Raw genomic sequence first — 7949 nt, 5'->3', positions numbered from 1 at the left:
ATTGTTTCTCTAAATTCCACATACATGAGGCAATTACTTGCGAGATTTCTACGTGGCAATCTAGACATGCCTATGTGCTAACTTTTAATTTGTACTTTGAAAATCCATTAAACACTTGATTGCACCTTGTGTAAAAATGTAGAATTTACTACATCAATTGAATAGTTTTGCTCAAAGAAAAAAATTTAGGACTTAACCATTTCCATGAAAATCTAGGAATGGACCGTAGCACTTAATTTAATTTGTTAATGACTTCCAATGGACTTTTCGGGTACAAGTCGGCAGCGTACTAAAAAAATCGTTTCGTTTTTTTTTTTTTTTATCCCATTCAATTTCAAGGGAAGCTACGTGGGAAGTCTCATTGTTCTACCAATTTATGCTCTTTTTATTGTGCAATGATTAGGTCGCGAGATTTCAGCACTCCACCTTTTTCCAAAATGGCTCCTCATCGTGGTAAAATTGAAATTGCCCTTTTATAAAGAAGCGATTGCTGTCCATATCCTCCACCCCCCTGTCTATTTTGTCGTTAAAAGGTTAACTAAAAGTTTTAACTAATATTTCTTCATTTCTTTTTAGGGGATACAGTTCTTGGAAAACATTATAAAGATATTGAGCTTTAATCATGAAAGCTTGTTGTCTATTCGAGTTACAGTTGTGCATGCTCATCATGCTCATGCAAGTAAATAGGTCCACAAAATCATCAAGAATCAAGTGAAAATAGGACATTAGCTTTATCAAGATTCGAGAGGAACTCTATTCACGACTTAGATTTTACATCCTTTCGTTGAGATATTTATGGTTTGTCCAGTTGGATGATATCTTGATTTATAGCTAGTTGGAAGCATATGATAAGTTCAACCCACATACGTTGCATGAATAGTAATGTGCAATGGATGAAATACACATTTCGTTGTTCCTCAATTCAATCACCATTGACCTTGTGTTTACCCAACAACACGATTTTGTCCACAAAATTCACTCTCGGTTGTTAATGCGCAGTGAAAGGGTATTCTATTTCCAATGGCATAAATGTCTCTTTTAATTTGAGAAACTAAGGGAGAATTGTAATTTGGGATCTAGGGTCTTTCTTTGTAGGTTGGGAGCAGTTATGGAGTGAGAATGGTAAGTTACATCATCTTACAATTATTTATACACTTTAGACATGTGGAACACCTCCAACTACTTCACTTAACCCTACATACACTAGATCAAAGAGACTAAATCGAGTAGTCCTCAATAGGCGCCTCCAAGAAGCCCATTTACCAACCAGGACAAAACCTAAGGGATTCCCATTTGGAACATTTTCACCTTGTCTTAAAGACATGTCAATTTTAAGAATTATTCTAGCATGCAATCCCAATACATATGTCAATGCCAAGGTGGGTATCCTCTATCCTTTTACTGTGCTCCTGTCTTGTCAATATCTTTGCAAATCTCACTTATTGAAATCTCATTCAAATAAATGGATAATTGAGATTTATTGAAGCACCAATAAAAGCATTATATAATGCAAAAAGCTCACGTCATGATTCCATTCCGTCTTTTGCAAGCCCTTCGAATCTATTGGGTGTTTTGCATCATGCATTCCTAAACTTCATCTTGAGATTTATCAGAAGTGTGCAACCGATAATAGTCTTTACCATTTTGTTGCTCATGCTCATCATAGGAATATAAAGTTTAGTGAAGGGGACTACGGAGTGGTTTGCATGAAACTTGAGAAAGTATCCTCGGAGTTGTTTAAAAAGTTGCATGCTTGGACATAGCAAACGAATCTTAAGATTGGCTATTAATGTTTTGAGCTCAAAAACCCTAAAATAGGAAAATTATTCCAATCTTTAAAGTTGAAGATTCATCGAGGTTAAAACTTAAGAGTCTATTTGTTTGAATGAATACTGTTTTCAAAAAAACATTTTTCAACTTTATGGTATTTGAATAACGGAAAACTTAATGATTTACAAAAACGTTTTCTATGGACTAAAAACAATAAGTTTATATTGGGAAACAAATTCTCATTATGGCAAAAAAAAAAAAATCACTTTTCCTAAATTATCAAACAAATGAAAAATAAACATTTTTCTGAAAAATGATTTTCATTCACTGTAAACTTCATGATAAAGAAAATATTTTCCATAAAAAAATCCTTTTCAAGGAAAAAATGATTACTTTTAATTTGTTTGGTGGTATGCTAAAAAAGTGTGACTGAAAACTTTTTCGGTTATTTGGATCTCCTATGGAATAATGAATGTGGAAGAAGGTGAAGAAGTGAGCGTTTAAGAGACTTGTTATACTTGGGAAAATGATTCCCTTTATTTAGAAATGGAAATTCGTTTTTAATTCTAAATGTGGATATCTTTTAACCCTAAATATTTTTTTATGTTGACTAGTCATTTTGAGCGAATCAAACACGTCAAAGTTTTGAAAACTAATTTGCAAAAAAAAAAAAAAAAACTTTTTCATTGAAACAAACATACCTTCAGTGGTTTATTATTAACAACTTGTCTCAATATTTAAATAATCTTTGATAATTAATAAAAACAAATAGAATCGAGTTTTAGCTTAAATGATGAGTTATGCTCTATTTGTTTAGTTGAATATGAGATGTTTTTGGAAAACATTTTCCATAAAGCCATTTTGTAGGAAAATGTAATTATTTTTTAATATATAGCTGAAACCTAAAAATGAAGAGGAAAATATTTTTCACTATTTGGTAAGGAAAATCTTTTCTTCTAAGGATTCTTTTTCAATAATTATTTTATTATTTTATTATTTTATTATTTTATTTGATTTTAATTTTTTTGTAAGGTTTTTAAAATTATTTTTATTTTTAAAAATCGATTTTTAATTTATTTTTCTTTTTCTTTTTCTTTATTTTCATCTTCTTCTTCTTTGGCTAGCCGAAGGTGAGCCCAAGCTTTCCAATGCCAATGAGGTCAAGGCTCACATCCGACAAGCTCAAGCTCAACAATCTAGTGAGCAACAAGATCACTTGAGGCCCGCAAGCTTGATGCTCACTCGTGGCCAATTGCCGGTTGTTGTCATGGTGGCAATCGGCCAAGACAGAAGTAAAAAGGAAAGAAAAAGAAAAATACTTAAAAAAATTGATTTTTTTTTTTTAAATAGAAAAAGAAAATAAAGAAGGATGGAAAGGTTAACATGAGTGTGAGATAAGAGAAAGTGAGTGAGGAAAATGTTTTCCTCATCTTGAAAAGTGAAAAATATTTTCCCATAGTTTAGAAGACTATTTTCCGTTGATGGCAAACGTTTTCCTTAATCAGTTCATTTTCTCGTAAAATGAACGCCGAAAATTTATAAAACGTTTTCTTGAAATTTGGTTTACACAAAACGAATAGAGCTTGGATGTAAAAAAGACACATGAAAATAGGCAACATTTCCTGTTAGGCTCTAATTTAGTTATTTTATTCAATGTTATATCACTCTCAAATGATTTGCACAATCAAGCGATTCAAGGTGGACTTGCTTGGACCTTGTAAACCTATCTATTTTGTTTAAGTCATTTTAACTTGAAAGAACTAGGTTTACAATTGATGAAATTCTTCCTTATCAAATGCACTTTTTAGACAACAGCGGTATTTCATGAATTCCTGTTATTCAAATTATGAAAGATAGTTCTAAATATTTCATTAAGTAAGATTAAAAATGTCTAGAAAGTCCACATGTTTATTCTATAGTAGATAGAGCATTACTTTGAGCGTTGTAGGATGAGGATTATATCAGAAAATGAAATACACTCTAGGTCGACCACAATATTCATAAGTCATTTTTCTTTCATAAGAGTGAATGATTTTAAACTTTTTAGGGATAATGATACAACAAGTCTCTAAGATTTCTCAATTTATTGAATGAAGTTACTATGCTGTTTTTTGCCAATGCGGTCGTTGAATCTTTTTCCTTCTTATTGTTCAAGTTGGTCATTTCCGTGAAAGGAATTGCTGACACGCCCATAAACCGGTGGTTATTTTCACGGTCGACGTGTCTTTTAGTGGGAAAAAATAAAATATTAAAACAACTAAATCCTTATATTTAAAATAAAGAAAACAACAATAAATAAATAAATTTATTAAAATATAGAGAAAAGAAAAATTTTAAAAAGATGAAAAAAAAGAAGAAGTGGACTCGCGGGCCTCATGCCACTCGTGACCGCTATGGCGGCGGCTACACAGCGTGGCGAGGTCCAAACGATGGGTCGTGGGTTGCTCGACCCTTGCGACAGCAAGCCGGATCTCGCGAACCTAGATGGACTGGGGTCGCACGATCCCGACTCCGACTGGTGGTGGCTTGAGGTCGGGCAACTTCAATCGAAACACCAGGGTCACACAACCGCAGATTGAAGGCAGCAACGGATGCGTGCGGTCATCAAAGGCTGGCAAACCTCACCAGCCCTGCCGATCTCACCTTGTCACCGCCGTCGTTACTGTCACCACCATTGCCCCTACAACTCTCTGTCTCTCTCACGGGATTTTCTTTTACTTTGCTCCATTCGACATAACAAAAAATCCATGTCATCGCTTATTTGTCTAGTCAATATGGACATGACACTAACGTAATAGTCTATGCTAGCGTTTTGTTGGCATTTTTAACAAAAGGGTATTACATACTCCAATTTTACACGAATGAAAAGTTCGCTCTAGGTATGGCTTATGTAGCATAAGGGCCAAATGAAAAGGTAAAATAAAAATAAAAAATCATATATAATGGATTCACCACGCGACACCGATTAATTAATCACCGTCGTTGCTTACGCTATGATCCCGTCTTGGTTGGTGGTGGCTCATTGGTTACACCGCCAGTCGTAAACATTGTGGAATAAGCATAATATAAATTACTTTGCTGTCCAAAACAAAGTGATTGTGAAAGCAAGTAATCATTGTAAGTATCACGCATATAAAAAGCTTTCGATAATTGAATCGACACTCGTCAAGATAAAATCATGTCGATCTTCTATTCCTAATGGGATCCACATTTGAATTTGATCAACCGATAAGAAAAAGTGTCGCTTGAAGGAGCAGTAGAAACAAAAATGTCAAGCTCGGACATACATTTATGTCGTGTACGCAGGTATCGAAGCCGAATCCAATTATGAAGGTCCAGATGGCTCCGCCGAAATTGACCCGAAAAAGACCTTATCCCCCCATACATTGAAGCTGAGGATAGAAAAGGCACATCAGTCTGCCTTCACTTTCCAACGTTATTATCATATTAATAATAATTCATTGACTTATTGATTTCCTCACCAAATTATAGAAAATTTAATTGATATCAAAATGCTATAAACCCTTGGTTACAAGGCACTACTTGGATCCTTGATGTCTGATTTTATCATAACTTCACCAATCAATAAGGAACATTTGTTCTCGTGTTAGGGCCGCCGCTTGCTTAATAGTCCGGGTTAATACAAGATCACGGCTCCTTATTTTAACGTATCGGTGCTAGCAATCCCAACACCTCAATGTTTCCTCTCTATATTTGTCTTCCCTAGAATGAAGGAATACCCTCTCATTGCTTAACATCCATAAAGTCTCTAGATCCAAATTGAACTAGGAAAAACCTTTCAAGGACTTGATTAGGTCCAGCCTTCTTATCCCCACTCCTTGAAGCTAAGGATAGAAGAGGCACATCGGTTTGCTTTCACTTTTCAACATTATTCTAATATTAATAATTCATTGGCATTGATTTCCTTACCAAATTATAGAAAATATCATTCATATCAAAATTCTATGTAGCCATGTATATCGATTTTTCTTTCGGAAGGTTATAAAATTTTCATGAGAGGAAAAAATAGTCAAAAACAAACTTGTGCGAGTGAAGTATATAGACAACATTATAACAGTTTATTTACATTATTTAATGTGGATAATTTCATGCTTAAATCGCTTACTGTAAAATTTAACTCAGTGCCTTATTCGACGTATGAAAGAAGTGGGGAAATTCGCGAACCATGATCAAATCTATTCAAGACAGGCTTGTTTATTATAATTAAACTAACTCCGACACTAATCTTTTATTATAGTGTGTACTAGAACATTAACCCGTGAGTTGCTGCGGAACCCAAAGGATTTAATAATCACAATACCATCAATCTTTTCATTATACTAAAAATTTGATATTGTAGCTTGCTTAATCGTTTTGTAGTTTTTCAAAATCTGTAGCACTCTTTATAAAATAAAATCATTTTGTTTAAATACTTATTCGAAGTGGATTAATATATCAAGATAACGAACCAAGTCATTTATGAGGGGTCCCACATTAGAACATATATGTATTTTTGAATAAAAGAGACACTCAATGACCATTTCTATTCGCTCAATTATGCTTGTAAATTATAAAATGAACTGCGCATAGAAAAAACAATAAATTAAAAGAACAAAGCAAAAAGAATATGATATCATTTTGGTTAGTATTCTTTATTGGATGAACAAATTTATGGCAAGAATTCATTCTTTTCATTCTAATTTAATGTGGCATAATTGGGATGATCTTATAGTCAACTTGCCTCCACACTATAAACACCATTGCTCCTCGTGGAATTTTAGTTTACTACAATAATCTTTATGACTACTTGTTTTGTTAACTTTCACTTCCATTTATGAATTTAAAGAAATTAAATTCATAGTGATAATAAAAATTGCTAACAACATTACAGAAAATAGATTGGATCTATGTTGAATCATGTTTTCATATGTCAAGACTTACTTATGCATTAAAAATTCAAATTAATTTTTAAAAAAAAAGGAAATTAGAAAAAACTGAGACGAAAAATTAAAACGAAAAAGCTAAAATTGGATGCATCGAATAATAATTCAATATTGTTAAAATAATAAAAATGAAATATGAGTATTGGATATAGAAAAAGGAAATCCCTCACATCAATTCTACAGTCCCATCACTTTCCTTTCATACATCCAAAACAGAAAACCTTTTTTTTCTCCTTATTTTATTATTAGAAATTAAAAGAAAAAAAGAAAAAGAAAAATCCCATGTTTTGTTTTATTTTTGGGGGTCTGAACCCATGTTCAGTATCCTAACTCGCTTGTCGTGTATTGCGACGGCTGCTTTCGGAGACCACATGTGAGTGCTGGCCCCACCATGCTTGTCGCCGCGCTCGAACACCGCATGTGACTCGAGGAAAACGCTAATTGACTGTCCGAAAATGAAGTCCAGGATAGATTCCCCACACGTATATGCTTATCATATAAAAACAGAAAAAAAGAAATGAAAAAAAAAAAGGAAAAAGAAAACGTCCCTAAATAAATAAATAGATAAAAAGCTCAGACGCGTCGGAGGAGATCATTCTGATTGGAAGAACCTGTGACCCCACAGGAATTCGAATGTTCTACAATACCGATAGAGATCCCCCGAAATTATTGGGCACTCCAATGCTCAAATTGGAACAATGAATGGAAGGAAAATTACCACTTCAGTCTTTTAATATATAGATGCCAATTCACTTCTATCTTTTCTGATTTTGTTGATTTAATTTCTAAATATTTATGTAGAATTTTAATATAATCATTCATGTAAATTGCCATTAGGAAACCGCTAATGTGTCGATTGTTGGCCATCTTATGTAGTATACTAATATGGTGGATTGTTTTTATACCGCAGCGTCAGCCATTTCATGCAACAATTGAGAGGAATACTAATGGGATTTGAAATTTCCGTGAAGGTCCTAAACTACATTGACAAAATTATAAAGTTTATGACTAAGTTGTCATTCATAGTATATGTTTAAGATTGATTGTGTAAGGACAGTAATGAACAAGTTTTATCCCCATATAATATGGCTTTCATTCGGATAGTATAAACATAAAAATTAAGCATTTCAATGGCTAGTCCAATGGGCTCGCTCAATTAGCTCAACAAATCAACTTTATAAATTTCGACAAATTGGCATGCTGATAATACTATATTGGCAAGCAAAATTAGATGGA

The sequence above is a fragment of the Eucalyptus grandis genome, chromosome 3 (assembly GCF_016545825.1).
Source record: "Eucalyptus grandis isolate ANBG69807.140 chromosome 3, ASM1654582v1, whole genome shotgun sequence".
NCBI lineage: Eukaryota > Viridiplantae > Streptophyta > Magnoliopsida > Myrtales > Myrtaceae > Eucalyptus > Eucalyptus grandis.
Note: the sequence above shows the minus strand (reverse complement) of the source record.